This window comes from Hibiscus syriacus, unplaced genomic scaffold (assembly GCF_006381635.1).
Source record: "Hibiscus syriacus cultivar Baekdansim isolate YM2019G1 unplaced genomic scaffold, ASM638163v2 tig00111022_pilon, whole genome shotgun sequence".
Classification (NCBI taxonomy): Eukaryota; Viridiplantae; Streptophyta; class Magnoliopsida; order Malvales; family Malvaceae; genus Hibiscus; species Hibiscus syriacus.
The window spans coordinates 2743758-2766102 of NW_024062956.1; the positions used below are offsets into that span (position 1 = coordinate 2743758).

Genomic DNA, 22345 nt, shown 5'->3' on the forward strand with positions numbered 1-22345 from the left:
AAATTAGACCAAATTAAAATTTAACCAAAATTATTTGAGGATGCAATCGAGATTTGGAAAATAACCGTGGCAAAACTATAACATAACACTGCTTCCAATTTCCAGAAAGAAATCGTAAAATTTGAAGAGAGACACCAGATGAGTATTACAGTTATTAAAATATTGATTTGAGATGAACATTGATCAGTCACAGGAAATAACAAAACCTTGAATAGTAAATTAATGAACATGTAATTAAGCAAATAGCACAGCCTACAGTTTGAATACCATCTGGAAACAAAATTCTACTGTACATATGAATTTTGCTGCTTCAGCCCTTGTCGGATGCGGTAAGTACACTGCGATATCGTTCTTCGATCCAACTTCCATGTTCAGTTACATATATGTTTGACCAGCATTACTCTGAAACAAAAACCTCTTGATCAACCCTCCAATGGTTTGCATCATTGAACTCCTTCACCCCAGCACCACCACCTCCATCAGAATTCTCCTTTTCGGGTACCTTAGGAACGATTCCCGACTCCGTGCCTTCTCCGTGCCTCTTCAATGGTCTTGCTTCACCAACTATTCCTTCTTTCAAGGCTTGCTCCATTGCCTTCTCCGTGCCTTCTAGTTCCACACCCACGAACTCGACGTCCTCTTCAAATAAAGAACACACAGGTGGTGGAGATTTCTGACTTATATCACTGCTTCCCGATTCATCACTCGTGTCCATGGAGTCTGAGGAACCATTTTCAAGTATGGATTGCCCATTTGAGGGGACCACTGTCTCTGTATTTCCAGGTACATTGACATCTGAGCTGTCATCGACGAGAAATGGGTTCTTGCTTGAACCACCAAATAGGAAATCTGAAGGTGGTTCTCCTCCTCACCCCACCCAATCAGGTAAAGGTCTATCTTCAAACAAGTCCTAGTTTTCGGTTGTATCTAACCTGAAGAATCCCATATCATTAGAAGCATTTGTTTCCTCCCCCTGGGCATTCAAGTCTCCACCGCTCACGGAATTGTTAAATCCATTCATCGCATTGGACGTAGATGTGCCGTTCATAGACTGTTTGATTTCATTTAACTCATCCTCCTCTCCAACAACCACCTCATCATCACTACTGCTGTTACCACCATTTGCGGCACCATTCAAGTTAATCTCATCCATTACCTCTGTGGGGGAAGCAGCCATACCGATTTTGTCATCTTGGAACGCAAACCAGTCGGAATTTGTGAACAGACTGCGCATTAGAAAAACATGGGTTGTAACCTCCATTAATATAGTTACTTCAAAAGACTTGAACTGCATGATAATGATGAAGCAAAGGCTAGTTGGTCAAACATTCATTAGCCAAAGTACTCCATTACTATGAGTAAGGACAGGAATACTCACCTTCCTTGCTCATCACCGAGCCTCAAGGATGATATGACAACCTCAGCAGATTCATCATCGAAGTACACATCCTGCATATTGGAAACATACATTCGCCATCAAGTTTGAAACTAACGATGACAAAAACAAAAATGCTTCTTTACTTTCTTTCTCCAAAACTCATGCTGATCTTAACAAATAGCCGTATTCGTCACCACCATACCACAGTGTTCGCCGGGAACTTGCGACCATAACCCACCTACTTCTCTGTCAAAACAAGCTGCAGGTCACCGGAAATTTACCTATGAAGGCTCCGACGAAACCATTCCGCCACTGTTCCACCATGTTTCGCGCCGCTTAAGACGTCCGGAGACATCAACTTTCCCGGAAAATTATTTCTCTGGTTCTTTTCGTTTCAAAACACAGCAGACCGGAATCTCAGAAACATCTTAGCCCTCTGCTTTTGCTATCTTTGGGACTTTCAACTCAGTTACTGGGGAAAAAACAGTGTACTGTCCTGATTTCAAGGCGTCTATTTTTCAATATTTTAACCAGATTCATCGTCTTCTGCTCTCCATCTGTGCGTTGGCGTCAAACTGGTTCTGTTCACCGTATTGTTACTGCTGCAAATTGATTTGCCGATCGAAGCTGCAGTCAGCCATAAAATAGCCGTTAAATCTGATGCTTTTTCGGCGCACAGTTACTGCATTTTAATTCCTCATTGCTGTCCGATCATAATCTGTCTGAATCGGCAGTCCATTGCAGCCGGTTTCGTTGTCCGATATTATTGTTGGTGGTTGGCTGCGCATAGGATATCTTTGCTGGTGATTGTTCCGTGGGTGGTGCATTAATCAAAGTTTTGGTTGCTGTTTTTTAATATGAGTGAGCAGAATAGAGAAAGAGCGATATGGCGTATGAAAAGTCGCTCTTCCTCTGGTGAAGAATGGACAATTTTCGTCAACAACCTATCCAAGAGAGTAACTAGAAGAGAAGTAAGGGATATGTTCCTATGTCATGGTCCTGTTGTTAGGATCTTTATCCCGAATATCTTGAATAAACCAAGGTATAAAACTGCTACATTTGCGTTCGTCCAGTTTGCAACTGAAAATGGTACGAGGAATGGCATTGAGAAAACCAATGGTACCTGGATTGCTGGTTTGAGGGTATCTGTGGGTGTCGCCAAATATCAGAGAAACAAAAAGGCGGTAGAGGTTAAGGGAAATGTTTATGGGATTGCAGAGAAAACTGGTGGTGGCGTATTAGGAAATTCGAGGAAGGGACGAGAGTATTATGGAAGCTTAAGAGATGATAGATCGTACAAAGAGGTTTTAGTACCGAACAATCAAACGAGGGGAAACAGAGTTGCGAAAGAGCCCTATAATGTTTTCATTCTGGTGGAGGAGAAAAAATGGCTAAAGTGGTCGATGACAGGTATTCATAAACAATCGTACAACGTGGAATTAATTCAAAGAGCGTTGCAAAGTGAAGGTATTGTCGCTAATGTTGCGAAATGGGGGTACGCCAGGAATTCTTGTCTAGTTACTTTTCTGTCGGAGGAGGACAAGTTGAAGGCCCTGAGTGATAAATCCATGGAGATTAATTACTGGTTCGACTGGTTGAGACCAATATTAGCAGAAGGAGGAGGCCCTTTGGCCTTTTGTGAAATCTCGCTAATCGGAGTTCCTCTTAATTGCTGGAATGAGGTATTGTTTTCAAGCCTGGCATCACAATGGGGGGGGGGAGTTAGTAGAGATTAGGAAGAAAACCTTGATGAAGCTGGATTGTACAACAATGAAGATGGTGATTCGAGTGTGCAGTCCATTTGATCTTCCGGAGTCAATTTCAATAAACACCAATGGCAGGTTATACGTTATAAAAGTCAAAGTTGAGCTATCGACTGATGGATATTCAGAAGTAACGAATGATGAGAGCGATGGAGAATTTTATGATGAATGGGTTGAAGAAACATCGGAGAATCAATGCAATGTTGAGGGGATATTGAGGGATGAAGTTGCCTAAGAGGTTGGCTGATTCCATGAGATAATGTTCTTGAACTTTTTATTTCACGAGATAATGCACTCCCAAGATTAATTGCTGAAATAGGGCGAAATGCACAGTGTTGGCCGTAGGTCGCCATGCCTTCCGGGTGACCTACGACGTGGCAGCTTCTGGCACATGTAGAAGCCAACCCATAGGTCGCCATGCTTTCCGGGCGACCTAAGAGGTCGCCATGCACTCCGGGCGACCTTATAGGTCGCCATGCACTCCCAGTGACCTTGTTTTTCTTGCATGGCATATTTCTGCACGTCCCCTCTTGCTCTCCGCTGCATGCCGTCCCCTCCTGCTCCCCGCTGCATGTCGCTGCAGCTATATGGGCTGTGATTGTAGCGTGAAATTAGCTGCTTATTGTAGCGTGAAATTAGCTTCTTCATGCAGCAATTATTGATGCATGCATGTGAACCATTTCAGCCCGTGAATTGTATAATTATTGGTGAAATAATTGAGGCAGCTTGTGTTATATATGGGAGGTGGTTAATGTGAGAACATAAAAGAAAGAAAGGGAGAAGAGATTGCAGCCGAGGAAAGGGAGAAGATAGTGCAGCCGAGAAAGAAAAAAAGAAAGGGAGAAAGGAAAGGAAGAAGAAGAAAGGGAGATAAGGCTCTTGTGAGGTAAACTTTTATTATTTAAATTAGTTTATTATTATAAATTTTTAGTTTGTTAGTTTAGGGTTTAGGGTAAAATAAAAATCAATTAATTAGTTTGTTAGTTTAGGGTTATATGATTGTTAGTTTAAGTTAAATATATTATAATGAAATAAAAAAATTATTTAATTAGTATGTTTGATAGTTATATATTTAAAAATAATTAATTAGTTTGTTTTGTTAGTCGTTAGTTATATAAAAAAATTATTTAATTAGTTTGTGTTAGTTAAATAGGTAAGTTATATTTGTTTGTTGAATTTATATTATATAAAAAATTAGTTAGTAATATTAGTAGTATATTATAATGAAAAAATAATTTAATAGTTTTAGTTATATAAAAGAATATTTTATTAGTTGTTTAAGGGTTTAGCGTTTACGTTTAACTTATATTTTAAAAAGTTTACTTTATAAGTTTATTATACTATAAGTTATTATATTAAATTTTTTTGTTGTGTTGTAAATTAGTAAGTTAATTAGTTAGTTTATATTAGATTATATTAAATGATTTTTTAAATATTGTTGTTTAATATTTTTTTACAGATTCATTCCAATGGCTGACCAAATTCCACTGCTGAGACTTGACAATGAACATATTTCAAGTCACTTGGGAATAATGGTGAATAAAATATTTGTTTAATAAATTATAATTAATAAATATTTGAATATTATTTTATGATGATTGTGATAAATTTTTTGTATTATCTAATTGCAGGAGGACGAGCAGCGAGTCCTTCGTCTTCGGCTACATAAAGTGCCCAAGCCACACCCATTGATTGAAGAAAACTTGCAAGAGGCTGGATTTTGGTATGTAACATTTGTGCGAGATTACAAGTTGGTCCCAGGTTTGATCAGTGCGTTGATTGAACATTGGAGACCAGAAACGCACACGTTTCATTTGCCGTGTGGCGAATGTACGATAACTCTGGAGGATGTGACAATGCAACTCGGGGTCCAAACTAATGGGATGCCGGTGGTAATGTCACATGAGTTTAATAATGTGGCACAACTTTACAGCTTGTTTCTTGGGAAAGCGCTCGTACCACCAGAGTATAGAGGGTGGCATGTGAGGTTGCTATGGTTGAAGAATGAATTTCAGCTTCAACCAAATAGTACGGAGCACGAAATTATATATGCAACACGAGCATATATATTACAGTTGATTGGGGGAATTTTGATGCATGATAAATCCGGTAGTTATGTTCACACTCAATATCTTCTTTTTTTAAGAAATTTTGAGAATAGTAGGCAATATAGCTGGGGATCGGCGATATTGGCGTTCTTGTATCATGAGATGTGCAAGACGTCATTAGTCGTGAATGATAATAATACAGCAGAAATTGGTGGATGTCTGTTGCTGCTACAATCATGGGCTTGGCATAGACTTCCGTTTTTGAAACCGATTAGTCAGACTTCAGTTGACTTTCCACTTGCCGAAAGGTAATATGAATCCTCTATTTTAATATAAAATATTAATTAGAAAATATTTATTTTGATTAAAATTATTGAACAAAATGGTCATATTTTTGTTTTGATTGATATACAGATGGAGGCATAAAATTGAAGGCACGAGGTTGGTGCACAACAACTTTAAAGAGTTCAGGCTGAAGATCGAAATTAAGGCCAAAAAGGAGGTATATATAATCTGTTATTTTTAGTTATTATTTAAATTAACTATATTATTTGATTTAAATCAATTTTATTGTTTTTGTAATTTTACAGTTTAATTGGAGATCATACATAAATGAAGAAATTTTTGCGTTGATACCGCACGATATTTTAGATGGGTTTCAATATTGGTGTGCTGTTACACCATTGATCAATTTTGCTATTGTTGAGATCTAATTTGGGGATAGGGTGCTGAGGCAATTCCACTTCCACCAACCTATTCCACGGAGTCCATGGGATCATGACCTCCTCCAAAACTTAGATGGTCGTCGTAAGGTGAATTGGGTTGAGACGCATGATGACCTGCACAGATTTGATGGTCTTCGTAAAGAAAATTTTAATTGGGTTGAGAAGCATGCAACCTACATTAATGCTTGGAACAATAGGGCTTCATTCATGCCAACTCTTGACGACATTCAAGACGACGACTTTAATTTTGAGACTTCGGCTTACCTTACTTATTTTTGGGATAATGGAAAGCCGTTCCTCACAACAATAGTAGAGATGAGACAATTTTTTAGGTTTAAGAAAAGATTTGGTAAAGCTGAATACTCTCTACCGAGTGGGAGTGAGAGTTCATCTCAACAACCTGAAGTGGAAATGATCGATGTGGATAATAGCGCACCACAACCGTTCGGCGATGCGGGATCGTTGCATCACACAATTGATGATTCTACTGTCCCAGCATACATACCAGAGTTTGTGCAGCCTGAGGCACCCATCTATTCTCCTATTTTTTCATCGACGTATGACTTTGAACACATGGAAGTTCAAATGCCCCCAATGAATGAGGAGGATGAGTACCATACTCCTGAGCAACCGCAACGGCCACAACGTATCAGACGTTCACCCCGACATTATTATTCAACAACACCCCGGCATCGACAACAATTGTAAACTCGTTTGCTATTTGTTACAAATTATATATTGAAATTAGACTAGTTTTTTTAACCTTAACAATGATTTTTAGTATCAAATATTATTATAATTTCATTACTAGTAATCATTAGTAAATCATTAGTATCAAATAATTAAATATTAATAATAAATCATTAGTAATAATAATTAGTAAATCATTAGTATCAAATCATTAAATATTTAAAAATCATTAATAAATTCGACTATATATAAATTTAAATTCGAGTAGTCCACACTTGTACACTCAGTTGTTATTATTCTATAATTATTATTAATAATTATTAAATCATTAGTATTAAATCATTATTATAAAATCATTACTAAATCACTACTATTAAATGATTATTATAATGATTATTATTAAATCATTATTATCATTATTATTAAATCATTATTATAATGATTATTACTAAATCATTATTATAATGATTATTATCAAATCATTATTAAATCATCAAATCATTAAATATTAAAATCATTATTAAATCATTATTATAATGATTATTATCAAATCATTACTATAATGATTATTATCAAATCATTACTATAATGATTATTATCAAATCATTAATATAATGATTATTATCAAATCATTACTAAATCATCAAATCATTAAATATTAAATTCATTATTAAATCATTTTTATGGTTAATTGAAGCACACATCCATTCAAATCTATTCAAGTCTTCGAATTATAAATGTCATATCAATTAGGTCCCTCTATTTAAAAACTCCGATCGAATAATTTATCGACAAAAATTATATAAATTCAACTTCAATGTAAAGATATAATAATTTATCACCCTATTAGTATCAAATCATTATTATAATTTCATTATTACTAATAATTACTAAATCATTACTATTAAATCATTAACTATTAATAATAATTTCATTATTACTAATCATTACTATCAAATCATTAAATATTAATAATAAATTCATTATTACTAATCATTACTATCAAATCATTAAATATTAATAATAATTTCATTATTACTAATCATTACTATCAAATCATTATATATTAATAATAATTTCATTATTACTAATCATTACTATCAAATCATTAAATATTAATAATAGATGGGTGCCTCAGGCTGCACAAACTCTGGTATGTATGCCGAGACAGTATTAGTTATGTAACGAAAATGACGTTAATTGAACCACACGTCCATTCAAATCTGTTCAAGTCATCAAATTATAAATCATTACAAAATTAAATTCGGATAAATAAATAGAAATACATATATGATTACTAATGATGAGGTCTATATCTTGGTAAATTAGTACAATTGTTTTTTGAATGGCCTTCACCCCTACATAATCCACATCTCTTTGCTTGACCTCTCTCTCTAGCATGGAAATCCATACTGGTATGAATACGAGTGGACTCAGGTCGACCCTTTGGACTTATGCGAAGCATTGAATTTGGCAGTCATTCATCATGATCCTTTTTGGGCCAATGTGATTCATTCGGGATCTGTTTGAACGCATAGCTGTAGACATTTAATATCCTACGTAGGTGAAAGCATTCATCAACATAAGTGTATGTGCTTACACCAGCATACATACATGCAGCGACTGCATGAGCACATGGATATTTCCATGCCTGAAAACGACCACAATCACACCATTTGTGTCGTAAATCAACTCTAAATGTTTGGTCTTCTCCTCCGATGTTACGTCGTATGCACGACACGACAAAAGTATGACCAACTCGGTCAAAATTATGAACAACCATTGATGTTGCCAATCGCTCATTTGCTTCCATTGATTCCACCACTGTAGGAGCCCAAGTTTTACCTCTATTTATGAGACTCTCAATTTCCTTGCCTTTGTCCGACCAAACTTTAGCCAATCTAAAGTACGTCTCTTTCACCACACTCGCTATTGGGAGATGGTGTATACCTTTTAGTACCGAATTAATGGCCTCAGCAAGGTTTGTGGTCATATGTCCGTATCTCTGACCTTCATCGTATGCTTGCGACCATTTATCTCGCGGTATTTTTGAAGCCCACTTCCAAACACGCTGATCATCGTAAAATACCTTCAAATTCTCCAATCTCTTGTCAAAATTTGGTCGACATTGTTCATATCTTGTTTCATAATATATTGTGTTAAACCACAATTAAAAAAACCACGTAAAAATGCACAAATATTGAAAATAAAACTTACCCATGCTGACTATCTCGCTACGAATGTGTGCGTTATGAAACTGGTCGATTCTATTCTTGCCAATATGACAAAATACAAAATGTCGGATATGTATACGGAGGTATCCAACGAATTCCTGGTCGTTCAATTGCCGCCAAAATACTAGTTCCTCTATCGGATATCAAGCAAACTCCATCTTCACGAACAATATATTGACGTAGATTAGCCAGAAAGAAATCCCAAGCCTCTGTTGTCTCTCCCTCAATAATGGCGAATGCAATTGGGAAGATATTTCGCTCACCATCTTGAGCAACTTCCATCAAAAGTACATGCCTATATTGACCATACAACCACGTACTATCTACTTGGATCATACGTTTGCAAAATGGAAATCCTTCAATACATGCCTTGAATGCCCAAAATAGTCTATGAAATATTTTCTTCCTTGGCAGAAGTTGACCTTCTTCGTCATATACGGGCATGGTTTGAGACTTCACTATGGTTCCTGGGATAAATCGCTTCATTGCTTGTAGCAAATGTGGTAGCTCATTGTACGATGTATCCCAATCTCCATACGTCAGCTTCATTGCCATCATCTTCGCATTCCACACCTTGCCATATTTTACTTGATATCCAAATTGGCTTCGAATAGATGCAGCTAACACTGAACAAGATATCATTGGATCCTTTTCAACCATCGCCTTCACGTATTCGCATATTACATCGGAGTCCAATAGTCGGTGGTCTTGTTCGTTGGAGTTTCGCAAACATGTGTGTGGACCATTATACCTCTTGATGACCCAAACATCGTGCCTTTGATTTTTCGACACTCTGATATTCCACTTGCACTCTGGGCCATATTTTACACACTTCGCGTATAGGGTTTTATGGTTGGACTCTACAACATGGACATCAATATGGAATTTGATGCAGTACTCTTTAATCACCAGCGTAGCTTCATTTTTTCCTCTGAATTACACCCAACTGAAAATTCACCAGAATTATCGAATGATTCAGTCATTTGGTACGGAGGTAAATGTGGCATGTCTGGGAATTCAGGTTCCCTCATCGCATCATAGTCTATCTCGTACATGTGAGGAATAGCTTCATACGGTGCCGAAACTTCATCAATTGCCCCTCCACCAAAAATATTTTCATCGTCGCCCAAAACGGGTTCTTCGGTTTCTTCATCTTCGCTTGAATCATCATGAATTTCTCCCTATCGATTTTCAGCATCAATATCAACAACCAATTCCGGTATGTTTCTCGTCTCATACTCTACTGCTGCAGATGTCCCCCCGACTTCATTTACACTTCCCAATAGTGCCATAAAACTGTTCGGGAACCTCTATGTCGGCTCCTCAAACTGACTATATAAAGTTATTTCAGATGGATTTTGAGTCACACCTCTTGATGACCCAGGAACATCACATATGTTACGCACATCAACAAATAACTCAATAACTGCTATATTGGTTGGCTCATGTAATCCAACCATAGTTCCAATATCATCATCTTCTTCAAGTGGAATTGCAGCATATCTGACTGGGTTGGAGCATATCATAAACCTATACCTCAAACCATCAACTTTAACTCGAATTTTTCTTTCTATCTTATGCTTCATTTCTATAAATGTGATGTCTTTTTTAAACATCATATTTATTGGTTTTTCATACTAAAAAACTACTACGACCTCATTTTCCATAATCTGTCCATTATAATGGACAATCGTGAAAAAGTTGTTGCTCATTTTCTCTACAAATAAAAAAATAAATTAATTTAGATTAAAAAATTAGATAAGATAATTTTATAAATCATTAAATAATTAAATATAATATAATATACTATTATATTAATTAATGATCAAATAAAATTTGTTATTTAACTTGATTGATTAATTACTAATATTACTAATAATAATTTAATAATTATTATTAATCTAATGATTCGATATTTAGTGATTTAATAATAATATGATTTAGTCATGATTACTAATAATTATTTATTATAAATATTTAATGATTTAGATTTGATACTAATCATTTAGTAATGGTTACTAATAATAATGATTAGTTTGATAATATTTTTATTTTTTTAAAATATCAAACAAATTTGTTAGGCAAAACTGTCGAGATAATGTTCTCGAAAGAATTATTTCACGAGATAATAAGTTGGCCGGATTATTTCATTCAATTAATTTTTACTCCTTACTAATTTACACATACAATATAAATTAAACAAAATATTTTTTTAAAACAACACTAAATATTTTTAAACACATTATTTTTTAAACGGAAATTATCTCGTACAAATTAGTTTATATAATCTAATATAAACCTACTAACTAACTAATTTACACATACACAACAACAAAAAATGGACAACAAAAAATAATAAATCACCCACGTATTTATGCCTTCTTCATTTCCTTTCTTGTTTCTTTCTTCGAATCAATCTGTACGTGGGCAAATGTTGTGGAATAATGCCCTGTATGTGTAAACAAAATATTTATTTAAACAACAATAAATTAAACAAATTAATTTTTATATAATATAATATATTATAATATAACTTAAACTAATAAACTATTTCTTTATTATAATATAACTTAGTTAAAATAACAAACTAATTAAGAACTAATTAATTTTTTTATAATATAACTTCAACTTCAACGAATAACCTAATATAAGTTTAAAGACACTAACAAATTAATTAAATATTTTTTTTATATTTAATAACTTAAACTAAGAAACTAATTAACTAATTTTTTTATATAATATAATATATAACTTAAACTAACAAACTAATATAATATAACTTAAACTAACAAACTAATAATTTATACTAACAAACTAATTAACTAAATTTTAGTTTTACCCTAAACCCTAAACTAACAAACTAATAATTTCATATAATAAACTAAATTAAACAATAAAAAAAATATCTCACGAACTATGTTTGAGCCTTTATCTTCTTTTCTTCTTCTTCATTTTCTTTCTCTCGACAAAGTTTATATATGCTTATGCTTCTGGTTATGCTTCTACCCTAAACCCCATATCCTTTATATAAAGCAAATGAGCGTTGGACAAAGTCATTAAATTTGACTGTGAAGCAAATAATATTAGCATTAAATCGTGTAACTATTGAGCATTGAAAGGTTGCAATTGAACAACAATATTTGCTGTATTTAGCAGCTAAATTAATGCTGCAATAATGCAGCTATGGATGCAACGCATGCAGCTACGGATACATGAATCTCCCAGCTATGGATGCAACGCATGCATGAGGGAGCAGAGGATTAAAGCTTGGTCGCGGGGTAGAATCTCCTAGGAGCTTGGTCGCGGGGCAGAATCTCCCAGGAGTTTGGTCGCCGGGACTCCATGGCGACCTACCATGTCGCCGGAACTCCATGGTGACCTATACCAATTCGACGTGCATGGCCCATGCACAGCTCCCACATGTATGCATAGCTTGGCATGTACAGCTCCCACATGCATTCATCCACTCCTTGGTCACCCGGAGTGCATGGCGACCTCCTTGGTCACAGTAGAATTCACCCTATCTCAGCAAATAATATGCCCAAAACATTATCTCGTGAAATAAAAAGTTTGAGAACATTATCTCGTGGATTTTGTCCAAGAGGTTGGAATGATAAACAAGGCGAGTTTGGTTCAGTGTGATCCAGATTTGAGGACAGGAGGCGTCATTGCTTCTGCTTATGGAATTATTGAGGAATTGGTTCCGAGATATCTAAATTCGGTGGAGATGGATTCTACTAAACAAGACATTTGTGTAAGCATAATGATATAGAAAATGTCGGGTTCAAATAAGGAGAATAACGAGCAGATTCGTGATAGTGAGATTGGGTCTATCAGACATAATTCTCCAAATAAAAATACTTCCAATTTAAGGGCTGCTCCAGGATTTCATTAAAGGAGGTTCGATTCAGCTTGATGCTCGCATGAAATTTGGTTTAGTGGGCTCTCCTTCAAATCGTGGTCGCTCGATAGAAAGGAAGGCGTAAAGCAGCAGAATCAGAAATAAAATTTACAAGAGAGTATATAGTAGAAGCAGGGGAAGGAGCAATTCGAGAGAGATGATGAAGGAAAAAACAAAGTCATTAGGGCATTGTTCGGATGAGGATGAAGAAGCTCGAGCTACTTGGGAAGTAAGAAAATTGATGGGTGTTACGTTCCGAAGAGGAAAAAAAGTTTTCATGGAAAAGGCGAAGGCAGTGACTGAGGAAAAGACGATGACAGATGAACTCTGATGTTCTGTGTGAAGTGGGTGTTTGTTCCATTCTTTTTATGTCAAATTTTAGTATAATATCGTGGAATGTGCGGGGGTTAAGCAGGAAAGAAAAGTCTAGGGTTGTGAGGAATATTATTTTACAAAAGAGACCAACGATAATGTTCATACAAGAAACGAAGTTGGAGAGTATCATTCATTCCTTAAGGAGGATGTTGGGTGGAAATCTTTTGAATGACTTTGTAAAATCACCGGCAGTCGAATCATCAGGAGGATTGTTAACGCTTTGGGATGAAAGTAAATTGGAGGTGGTGACAGAAAATATACAGGGTAGGTTTCTTGCAGTTAAAGGTAATCTGAAAGAAATATCTATTTCTTGTTGGTTTATTAACGTTTATGGACCGTCTGTTGATATGGAAAAAAAATCTTTTTTTGAGGAGTTAGCATTTGTGTGCCAATTGGAAGGTCCTATTTGTTTGGGAGGAGATTTTAATGCATACCTGTCTGAAGAAGAGGAAATGGGGAGAGGTCACAACAGGTTCTCGATGATAATCTTTAATGAGTTTATACAAAAGGCTAGCCTGAATGATCTCCCTATGTCGGGTGGTAACTTTACTTGGAGCAATAATAGGGATAATCCAACATTTGTCAGACTGGACAGGTTTTTAGTGGATTTTAACTTTTTGTCGGTGTTCCCATTAGTGAATCATATTTTGCTCATGAGATCATTATCGGACCACAATGCAATTAGTTTGGAAAGTAAGGCCCATGATTGGGGGCCGAAACCTTTCAGATTGTTCAATTACGTGCTGGACGAAGATGGTTTCAAGGATAGAATGGTCGAAGAATTCCAGAGAGCAAGGTTGAGTAGTAGAAGGAAAGGTATTTACAGTATTCTTAAAAGCTCCAAACCGACAATGAAGGAATGGTCTAAAGTTAGTTTCAACAGTATGCAACGATCAATTGTGGAGTTGGAAAAAATAATTCATGAATCGGAACTGCAAATGCAACAAGGTTCTATTTCTATCTACATGGAATCTTTGGTTCCGGCTAGAAGGAAATTTGGGATCTATAAAAAAAAGAAGAGGCAATGTGGTTACAGAAATCACGTGTCAAGTGGTGCTTGGAGGGTGATCGCAACACTAGATTTTTTCATATGTGTGCAGCAAACAGAGAAAGGGTGAATGCTATTAAAGTGCTGAAAGTAGGGGGACATTTGAATACGAATCCTGATGAGATTAAAGCGATCGTGGTTACTTATTTCAAAGAAGCGTTCAATAAGCACCCTACAGTGGAAGTGGAGGCGATGAAGTTCAATTTCTATAGGATTTCAGCGGATCAAAATTCGTTTTTAGAGAGACCCTTCTCAGTGGAAGAAGTTTGGGATGTAATTTTATCGTCGGATAGTAATAAGGCACCTGGACCAGATGGATTGACAACGGGGTTCTTCAAAAAGTTTTGGAATAAATTAAAAGAGGACATTATGAAGTTTTTTTGTGATTTTTTTGTTGGAAAAAATTGGGATAAAGGGGTAAATCATTCTTTCGTTACCTTAATCCCGAAAAAATCGAATTCGAAAACCGTCGAGGATTTTAGACCAATAAATCTGGTGGGTGGACTATACAAGATATTGTCAAAGGTGTTATCCAGAAGATTAAGTCAATGTATAGATGCAGTAGTTGGCCCTTCCCAATTTGCTTTCATTCCGGGTCGGCAAATCACAGATTGTTCCTTTATCACGAATGAGGGAATTAACTATTTGAGGAGGAAAGATCTTCAAGGAGTAGCGTTTAAGGTTGACTTCAGAAGAGCATATGACTCAATCGATTGGAATTTTCTATTGAAATTAGTGGATTGGATGGGGTTTGGTCAGAGATGGAGATTTTGGATGAAAATGTGTATTTCTACAGCTTCCATTTCGGTGTTGGTGAATGGTTCTCCTTCATATGAATTTCGGATTGCGAGGGATCTTTGTCAGGGTTGTTCTCTTTCGCCGTTCTTTTTTAATTTGGTTGTCGAACTGTTGAGCTTGATGTTGTCGAAAACTGTGAGGTTAGGTTTGTTTATATGTTTTGAGATTGGGAGTCCGGGAGATTCTTTTCAGCTCTCTCATCTTCAATTCGTAGATGATTTGTTAATTTTTTGTAATGCGTCTATTGGGGAACTTAAAAATGTGAGAAGGGCGCTTCTGATTTTTGAGTTGATGTCAGGATTGAAGATTAATCTTTTAAAGAGCAGGTTATTCGGTATCAACGTGAATGACGAGGCTATTTCTGAGTGGGCTGCTACAATAGGGTGCACAATGGGATCTTTTCCACTGGAATACTTGGGTCTTCCGCTTGGGCCAAAGAAAAACTCAGTTACTCTATGGGATCCGATAATTCAAAAGTTTTACAAAAAATTGTCCGCGTGGAAATCTACCTCCCTATCCATCGCTGGTAGAGTGGTGTTGATTAAGTCGGTTCTTTGCTCCTTACCAATATACTTCATATCGATTTTTAGATTACCAAGGTGTGTTTTGAAGAGGCTCAACTCAATTATGGCAAATTTTCTTTGGGGGAATTCAAGTATTAAAAACAAAATTCATTGGGTTAATTGAGAAATTGCCTGTAAGCCTAAGGAGTTGGGAGGGATTGGGGTTCCAAATCTTGAGCTTATGAATAGATCTTTATTAGGAAAATGGACCTGGAAGTTTCCTAACGATAAAAACTCCTGGTGGAAAAGGATAATTTGTTGCAAAAACAATATTAATCCGAATATTATGGGGGTTGATAGTTCAACCTCTTACAAAGCTTATTGGATATGGAAAGGGTTGTGAAGAATTGTTGCTCCGATGACGAGTTTGGGGAATGTTTGCGAAGTAACTTTCTATTGAAGGCGAACAATATGGAATCAGTAAGGTTCTGGCATGATGCTTGGTTGGATGGAGTTTCTTTGAGGGTACGTTTTCCTCGATTGTTCGCATTATCAATCAACAAGGAGGGGAAGATCGTCGATTTCAGGAAAAATAATTCGTTAGGCTGTTTCTGGGATATTTCCATGAGGAGAAATCTTGCCGATTGGGAATTGATGCAATGGAATGAGCTTATGGCATTGTTGTATAATTTAAATCCTTCGTCATCGATGGATGATACTCTTGTATGGGAGAAGGAGATGGGAGGTTTTCAGTGAAATATTGTCTTGAAATTTTTTTTAGAACCTCTTTCGATAGTTTTCACTGGAAAAGAACTGTCTGGGCCGATGTAGCTCCTCTTAAGGTTGAATATTTTATTTGGCAAGTGGTGCACAAGAAGGTTGCGGTCAAGGTAGAGTTAATAAAACGTGGGGTGCAAGGTATAGAAGATCCGTATAGTCCGTTATGTGGGTTGGTTCAAGAAACGGTTTCTCATCTATTCTTTTCTTGCAAAGTGACTTGGGGTTATGGACTAGCTTCTTGCGCCGGTGGGAGGTTTCCTTTGCAATTCCAGAGTGCTCTGTAGCCTTATTTTCAGTTTGGTTTGATCTTGTGCCACGTTCATGCGTTTGGACCTTCATCCCAGGAGCGGTTCTATGGTCAATTTGGAAAATGAGGAATGATATTATTTTTAATATTGAGAAATTAGATTTCACTTTGTTATCTTTTCTATCAAGGTATAAAGTAGCATCATGGTTTTCTTCAAAATTTCCCAAATTGATGGTCTCTTTTGATAGTCTTGTGAGGGATCTGCTACTAGCTGATTGTGTTATGTTCGACAAAAAGATATCGCAAAAGATAGTCAGTTGGTCTCCTCCACCTACGGGTTTTGTTAAACTGAATGTAGATGGTGCTATGGACAGTTGGTGGCCGAAGGGAGGAATTGGTGGACTTATAAGAAACGAGAAAGGAGTGATGTTGGGTTCATTCTCAGAACATGTTGGATCTACTCCTATTATGACAGAGTTGATGGCAGTGAAGAGAAGTTTGAATCTGTTCTTGGATTTGGATTTGTCGGTTAATCAAAGGATTATTTTGGAGTCCGATAGTGCAGTGGCAGTGGAATGGATAAAAAATCCAACTATCTCCACTCCGATGTTTCTATCCATTGTTAAAGATATTGCAGACATCGTGATCAATAAAAGGGTCATTGTCCGTCATGTAGCCAGAGTAGCAAATTGTGAAGCGGCTAAACTTGCCAAACAAGGGATTGGTTAAATGATGGGGAATTAATTGGGTGGTTGTTTTTCATTTTTTGGTTTTTCGGGAACATTAGGGAATGATTTTTGTTTGTAATTGGTTGATCATCATATGAGTTGGTTTTGTTGTAGGGTATAAACATATTCATGTAGGTACTGTTGTTTTGCAATGGGTTGAGTGGGCTGCCATCGTTCTTGGGTGGTAGTATGATCTTATTGTACTTGGTTCTTATGCAATAAAATTTCTAAGGCACTCTTTTTTTCCTTCCAATGTCCGTTGAGTCTTTGTTGTTTGACGGTTATGAAGGGGGTTTTAACGAGGCCTTCATTTGTATCAAAAAAAAAATAGACAATAAAAGCCACTTAAAAAAAAATCATCCTCTTGGCCTCATATACAACCACAGAGAAAGATTCTAAACAAACATACAAAGAAATCAGAGTCACTTACCTCATCATCTCGATCAAGAGCACCATGGTCTTAAAAGCAATAAGCATAGAGAAAGGCAGAATTCAAGATATTGTCATGATAAGCAAACTACACACTTCTTCATTATCATCATTCCCGTATATTTTGTAATTGAAAGCCTGGGTTAGGTTGTTCGCTAAAGCTGCAACATCGTAATCTCTGTCATGAATATCATCCTCGTCGCTATCCCTTGTTCTGTCTTGGAATGCTGTTGGGTGGCTGGACAGGAAAAAGAAAAATACACGACTCTTTAAATAATTTTTCTGTTAGATCTCACAACTTTTCCATTGCCGCAACTGGCAAAAATGTGCTAACAACAATACATGGATTAAAAAATTGGAAATACCATTAGAATTTTCACATTACTAAGCAGAATAAGACACAAACCATAAATAAGCCAGAGAACTAGAAGACACATTTCACATCTCATTTTATAAGTTGAAAATCTGTCATGCAACCACATAGTCTGTGAGTGCAAGCACTCTCACAAATGCTATACATGGCACCGAATCTAGAACTAATCAACCTAAATTAAAAAAAAATCCAACTAATCAGACTGAAATGCCTAGCAGAAATGAAGCAAGTGCATACCCACAAGCCCATCGATAAACATTTTCAACTGCATTACATTCTTGCAAAACATTAGGTTGCCACTCATTCCATTCGCTAATTTCATATAAAGAAATTTAGAAACATGTGTCAGCAAATCCAAAAAGAATTAGTCAAATAATTGAACCTTGAAATTCTAGCCAATGAAAGATATGGCCAATGTGTCAAATAAAACAATAATTGAGCTTAATTCAAATTAACCATACCACATAGGAGATTCGTAGTCTAACTTTGATTATAACAAAAGTTGTTAGCTTAAATAAAAGATGTGCCTGCATCCTAGAAGATCCTGAGAAGCACTCATACAACATTAACAAGCATCCAATTACCCCACCTGTAGAAATGCCTTAATGCAGCTGTTGTTGCTTCCCAACTGTAGAATTTTATTTGAAATGCGTGTAATATGTCCAATGTTTCCTACCCGAGATGCACATTTTCCAGCAGCAGGTAAAGTTGGCTGTTTGACCAGAGCAGGTTAAGCTGACTGCATAACCATGTAGCTTTATAACAGCTGTTAGCATAAATGGAAAAATAGTAATATGATAATTATCTACCAGATTACCGTCACCAGAAAGAATTGGATTTTTGTCAGTTTGAAGAAATTTTCTCAATCAAATCACATTCTTGAAGAAGATGATCAACTATGGAATCATTCTTGCTTTCAAGACAGGATAATATTATACTCTCCACATGATGATGTAATGCATTGTTGTATGGGTACCTGCATAATTCAAAACAATAAGACAATCTTAGCATGCTGACAAAAAGTAATCCAACACTTACCTCCAAGGTATCAAGCACTTTGTTCTATATTCAAACTCCAATAAGTTTCTAACCATATTCAAGATGACAGTTTTAAGCAAGAGCTTACTCAAAGAAAAGATCAAGAACTCGTTGAATGGTTCCTGAGCTCATCAATTCCTTCTCTGCAGCTTCATTTCCATTTCTTAACAGCACAGCAATGAACTCCACAATCTGAAATAAAGGGAAAATTTTCAGAAATCACACGAACATAATTTTTCACTTGCTCCTACTGCCCTACAAAGTTTGGTAAACATTACAAACATCCAAAAAACTCAAACGGGTGTCGGATTGAGCATTACATGTTAGTTGGCACATAAAACTTACGATGAAAATATAAAATAAACCTTTACACGATCCTTCCCGAGAGGCGGCCTCAATTCTCCATATGTGGTAGGCAAAATTTTCTCATCAGAGGAAACATTCAGTAGCATGAGTAAGTTACCTGTACAAACAAACAGTGTTGAACACCATCGCTAAAATGAGAGCCAATATGTTCAATGCTCCTAGGAATAGACAAAAACTATTACAACTATCAGCAAAAAAAAACCCACTCACCGAGCTTAGGCAACATTACATAAATAGTCTCCGCATTCACAGGGATGCGAGGCATATACATATGTTGATGTCGGAAAGAATGCATCAAGGGAGAAACAATTGCTGATCCTTTGGGATCCAACAATGAGATACAAACTGAGAGAGAGTGTATAAGGCCAGATTTTGAATGTGAATCTTCCAATTCATGACCAAATATCCTTGCAACAAAGCTGTATACGAACATATCCAAAAATTATAGGTCAAGTCAAAAAGATAAACAAAGTAGAGAACTGAAATGGTGATGCAAATAGGGAGGGAACACAAAGGAACTCAATCTCACAAACCTTGGACTGGAGAGTTTAGTGGCCAAGGCTGAAGGAGAATTCCGAGTTATTGCACATAATGTTTCTGCTGCATTAGCATGAACTACAGGAGGACACTGTCAATGTAAAGAAACAGGTTGTGAAGCATTCACTACATAAAGTATGGCATGCCATGAAAATAGTAAAACAATTTTAAATCATGAATACGACATAAAACAGAATCTCTTACTGATGGATTCAATTTATCCACAATCATTTCCAGAAAATTGCTATCAGCTATCCATTGAATTACATCAAAAAATTGGGATATAAATGATCATCACCTCCTACTAACCGAACCAAAACCTGTGAAAATAACCATGTCAAGTTAATGCGTGAAAATAACCATGTCAAGACAATGCTCAACTAAAAATATTAAAAGGCAACCCATATAAAATCCACTAAAGCAATAAAAAAAGAAAAAATCCCAGGCACCTCCATGATGAATGTGATTCCTGTCAAATCAACCAGTTGGATGAACACATCTTGATGTACCTGTTAAAAATCTGTTTCAGTAAATCCATAGGTATAAACAAAACATGCTTTCCTTTGTAATGCAGAGATTATAGACCACTAAGAAGCCCGATATTGTCATGCAAATCATTACACTCGTAGTACAAAACTCAGAGAACCAACCAACCAGATGAAAAGGATCTATAGTCCACAGAATTGTTTACAACACGCATCATTTAGTATGTTTAAGTGAACTTACAGAAGACAAATTATGTAGGTGCATCATGCACATCCATGTCAAATACATCAGTTCAAAGTTCAACTGAGGAACAAGATGAAGTTCAAACTGACAGTGTATTTCATACATGTCTCGGCTACTCTAGTTATCGAGATTTAAGTGTTGTTGAATGCATGTCCAAACAACATAAATGAAACATACAAGCAAATTTTGAAGATGTCTCAGAATGTGATAGTAAGCAAAAAATGTTTACTTACTTGAACATAGTTCATAATTGGAACAGTCTTCTGTAGCATAAGGCACACAACCTAAAGTACCAGAACAAATGAAACCTACGAAATGGTAATAATAACCAAAGCCGTAGTCAAACTAAACATGATATGAACCGGCAAGAAACTAATCATATTATGAACTAATATACCTTACTGAAATAACCAGCAAGCAAGGCACTGTGAGAACGGTTTGGTTCCAAGAAAGAGAAGAGTAAGTTCATCAACTGTAACAAGGAGATAAACATAAGAAACAAAATCATTGCACCTTTCATAACTAAAGATGCATAATCAAGAACAAAATGATATACCTCTTCCTCATCCACTAAAGTCTTCAGAATAACATTAATCTCACAAGTAAATATCAAAGAAGCTACGAATGGCAACCTAGACACAAAAATTAATTGATCATTAGGAAAAGGAATAACTAACATTAATGAGTTGCAAGACAAGGAAATACAATTATCTCTTTCTGCCGATTCTTCATTTGATGAAAATTACTTACTTGAAGACCCGTTTTCTGTCAGCATTCTCTGGGGGTTCTTAAACAACATATTGCAATAATTGCTCAACTTGAGCTCTATTTCGCAGACTGCATAAAATATCGAGTACATAAAATATCGAGTGGCGGACTTAATTAGTGACAAAGACAAGGAAAGAAGACGCCTGCTGTTCTGGGGAATTGTTTAGATGATTTCGAGTGTCCAAATTGGATCTGAAGGAAGAAATAAATACGTGATGAAATTTGAGGAGATGTTGCTGAGCCATCCCCTCCACGACGGTGTTGATGATGATGCTGCCGGAGTTGCCATTCACAGACCTTTGAAAAAAAAAATCGAAAACCCACACAAACAAAAACCGACGGAGAGTGATATTAGGCGTATCACGTGGTTATGATATATTTACACTTATATATAGGTATTGTATATTAATGTAATTATAACATTTTTTTGAACAACGAGATATTTAATTTCGTGGTGTATTTGATTATCACGTCAGTCTAACATTGAAGGTATGGGCGAAGTCATTAATTTTATTATTCAAGCATTTTTTTTTTTATTAAAAAACAAAGGAGGTAAAAAAAATCGCTCGTTGTTGCCGAGATCAAACCCGAGTCACCCGTATGACAGGCGAGAATACTTACCACTATATTAAACCAACTTTGTTGATAGATGGTTAGTTATTTATATACAAAAACGAACTAATAAAATACTAGGACATGCTTTATGCTTTTGATTTCAATTCTTATATTCATTCATAAATAAATATATGTAAACTTAAAACTTATTAGGACGTTATTCGTTGCTCCTACTGGATCGGGAATGGTCAGTGAGAGGGTGTTGGGGCTTGGTTATTCTGTGAGGGATGGTGCACCATTAAACTAGATGTGTGTTGTGGTGTGGGATGTTT

The 22345-nt window shown here is 36.0% G+C and overlaps 1 pseudogene; it reads right to left on the reverse strand.

Annotated features, from left to right (window-relative positions):
• Positions 1-314: 314 nt before the first annotated feature.
• On the reverse strand, positions 315-21157 carry LOC120150227 (annotated as a pseudogene).
• Between the last annotated feature and the right edge of the window lie 1188 nt (positions 21158-22345).